The 4,034-nt window shown below is 38.9% G+C and overlaps 1 pseudogene; it reads right to left on the minus strand.

The window, feature by feature from the left end:
- Window positions 1-1,702: 1,702 nt before the first annotated feature.
- Window positions 1,703-2,580, minus strand: LOC106001127 (annotated as a pseudogene).
- Window positions 2,581-4,034: the final 1,454 nt, after the last annotated feature.

Raw genomic sequence — 4,034 nt, forward strand, 5'->3', positions numbered from 1 at the left:
GCTCATTTTCAAGCAAAAACAATGTGAGTAAAGCCCAAGTATCCAAATGAGTAAACATTAGTATATTCAATTTTCAAATACAGAAATGAAATTAATCAACATGGTCAGCTGTGGTTTTACAGTCAGTTTGGCTCAATTTTTTGCCTTGCAAAGCACATGAATCATAATGTGCTTTACTCATCACCCAAGTTCTTATTTCTACCCTATTTTCTTAGAGACCAACCAAGCTCAAGTGCAGTCTCCCAAAGAAATTTTTCTTTTGTTGGTCCCTGTCTCTACTCTGTTGTTTATTCATAGATGCTTCCTTCTTTGTTATTCTTTCTTTACTGATTCTAGAGCAATGGTTAAAAACACACACAAAATGCAGATTTATTCACACTTTAGCCTCTGGATTACCCAGAGGATTACTAATTAGCTTTTTCTAAAATCTTCGTGAGACAAAAGTCAGTGTGCTTTATTTTTTCCCCAGGTGGTATGAAGACACATTATTAGTGACCAGTTTTTTTCCATTTATTTTTATTTTTAATTGCTATTATAAAGGTGATGTAACAGAGGAGTTCCAGTTACATAAGTGAGGTAACAGTACATTTCTTTGTGGACAATGTCATCCCTCATTTGCTCTCTCCCAGTTTTTCCCTCCCATTCCCATCCACAAGTTGTATAATTCATTTTCTGTGTAGTGTCCAGAGGGTCTCATGAACTTTCTTGCTAGGCTGGCTTTGAGCCTCCACCCTCAGATTTCAGCCTCTTGCATAGCTAGGATGACAGGTGTGAGCCACTGGCTCCTGGCAACTCTTAAAATGTTGTACTTTATCCTCCTGGGTGCTTTTCTCACAAAAATATTAAAAAATAACATTTTATGACTGCTTTATGAAGAATATGGATACAGGTTAGATTTCTCCTACATCCTACATGTCTCCTACATGCAAAGAAATTCAACATTGCATGGGTGACTAAACATATCCAGGGTTTTTGGAAGCATTCAGACTGTGTCATGAAGAGTTGAATGTTTTAATATCTTATTTAAAATTTATTGTGCCCATTGGTAGATGAATAGATTCAAAACATGTGGTACATTGAGCTGATGCAATATTAAGCCACACAAGTACCAAATCCAGTCCTCTGAAGTAACATAGCTGGAAGCTGGATGATGTTCTGAAAGGCCAGAGAAAGACACACACTGTACATTCTCACATACAAAAATAAAAAATGGGGGTGGGGAAAGTGGCTCAGTGGTAGAGTGCTTGCCTTGCATGCATGAGGCCCTGGGTTCAATTCCTCAGCACCACATAAGCAGAAAAAGTGGGAAGTGGTGCTGTGGCTCACGTGGTAGAGTGCTAGCCTTGAGCTGAAGAGCTGAGGGCCCAGAGTTCAAGCCCCATAACCGACAAAAAAAATGGATTTCACACAATTGAAAATACAAACTGTTCACTAGTGTTTAGGAGGGATAGAACAAAGAAGAAAATTGTCCTGTCACTCCATGTACAAGACACTATGTTGCAAAAGAGCTTTACAAATTGAGGAGGGGGGTAGTGGGGATTGGGGGAGGTGGGAAGGGAAGGGATGGTAGGGGGAAAACAAAGGAGGGGGTAACAATGCTTGGTAGGAAATGTACTCATTACCTTACTCATGTAACTGTAACCCCTCTGTCTATACAAGGTTTACTTATCATCAATTTTTATTATTTGACCCAAGGGCTTCTTCATAGCCCTTTCATTTCCTCATTCCTGAGGGTGTAGATTAAAGGGTTCAACATAGGTGTGACTAGGGTGCAAAACACTAGGGTGCAAAACAGCTTTGTCAGTGGGGAAGGAGACCATGGGCCTGAGGTACAGGTAGGAACAAGGTACAAAGAATAAGATGACCACAGTGATGTGAGAGGCACAGGTGGACAGGGCTTTGCGACGCCCCTCAGAACTGTGATTCCTCAGGGAGTACAGGATATTCACATAGGAAGCAAACAGCATCAAAAATGTGATTGAACACTGTGCCCCACTGTTGGCAGCAATCAGAGGCCCCAAAGTGTGAGTGTCGGTGCAGGCCAACTTGAGCAGCGGTATTAAATCACATATAAAGTGGTCAATGATATTGGGGCCACAGAATGGCAACTGAGCAATAAACATAACTTGGATGAATCCATGAATAAACCCCAATACTCCAGCTGCCACCACCAGGAAAGAGCACACAGGGCGGCTCATGATGGTGGTGTAGTGCAGGGGCTTGCAGATGGCCACATAGCGGTCAAAGGCCATGGCAATGAGCAAGATGATCTCTGCTGCAGCAAACACGTGTTCAGCAAAGAGCTGTGTCATGCAGCCATTGAAAGATATGGTGCGCTTCTCACATGCCAAGTCCACAATCAATTTTGGGAGCAATGGAAGTGAAGTACAGACCATCTATAATTATTAAGTAGGACAGGAAAAAGTACATGGGGCACCCCAGGGCTGGGCTGACAAAGATGGTGATGGAGATGAATGTGTTGCCTGTCAGTGTGACCAAATAGGTGATTAAACACACAGCAAACAAGAGCTTCTGGAGTACTGAATCCTGGGTGAGGCCCAGCAGGATCACATTGTTCATGGTTTGTATTAATGTATCTCAGGTCGTGTAAGTATGTTCCCCCTAAAATAAACAGTACTTCTCAGTGATAAGAAGTTGAATTCAATACAAAGATACTTGGTCACTGGTTTCGTTCCAGTTCATGAAATGGATGCCACTTTTCAGATAGTTGTAAAGGACACCCAAATGCATAGTAATTCAGTCCTAGTTCATTTAATAGAATACTGACAATATCTTCACACTGATGTAAGTTTCTCTCATGAATATCTACTGTGACTCCAGTGTGCTCTAAAAGAAATGCCCAAAGTGGCTTAATTTCCTTGTTGTGGACTGGCACCAAATATCATCAATATTAATCATTTTGAATTTATAATCACCTATCTATTTCTATTTCAAATTATAGTTATATAAAACTCAATTTGTATTGAGGTCATTTGTTTTCTGATACCAAGAGTGAAGTATGCTAAATCTAAAGCAACTGCACGGTGACTTACTCTTTCTCTCTTATAGGAAAACACAGGAACCTATAAATAGGTCTGAAGATAGAGTTTCTTCTTTTGTGAATAGTATGACTATTGTTATTAAAACTAACAGTACAATTTATGTAATTGCCCTTGCTGTCATATGTGGCTCTCTTTATTTCTTGTTCCTTTCTTTTGTCTCTTTGGATAGAGATATGAAAATACTACAAAATTCCTATGAATTTTTCATATGGAAATTTTCTTTGCAACGTGGCCTTTGAGCACCTCTAGAATTATGCTTTTGCTTTGATAAATGTCTTCACTCACATTGTTTTAGATATTTGAAACTTCATTGTAAAAATGATGCACAGAGGGGTTACAGTTACATAAGTCAGGTAACGAGAATCTTTCCTTTTGAAGTGTTACACCCTCCCTCAATCTCTCCTGCCTCATATTTTACTAATAGAATTAAATGAAGCACTAGTCTATCCCATATATCCTACTGACTAGATATAAATATTAGGAGAAGGCTATGATAGGATGCCTTTTTCCTTTGGCATCAATTCAGTATTTTAAAAGATACTTTTAGTTTTCATTGTTAACTGGTACAAACATTGTCTGTACAAAAATATGTAGTTTTTAAATGATACAGAGGTAGATTTTCCAGACTGAACATATATTGTGGGTAGAATGAGTGTAATCTGTTTCATTCTCTCTCTCTCTCCTTTTTCTACTCCTTATCCCAAATCTCTGGCAAAACACATGGCACACAATTTTCCAAAGATAATTTTAGGATAGAAGTTAACACTTTGAGCTGTTAGCATCAATACATGTCTGGAAGATCTTTGATTTTCAGGAAATTGTATTCTCTGAGTTGTTTTCTTTCTATGTTGTCTCTTAAAGATGATGGCTGTTGCTAGTCATTTACTAGTCAATGTTAATAGATTTAGTTCAAAAATCTATCATCAGAGTGACAGCATGGAAATTACAAAAAGGCAATGCACCTCTTAAAGC

This window comes from Dipodomys ordii, unplaced genomic scaffold (assembly GCF_000151885.1).
Source record: "Dipodomys ordii isolate 6190 unplaced genomic scaffold, Dord_2.0 Scaffold270, whole genome shotgun sequence".
NCBI lineage: Eukaryota > Metazoa > Chordata > Mammalia > Rodentia > Heteromyidae > Dipodomys > Dipodomys ordii.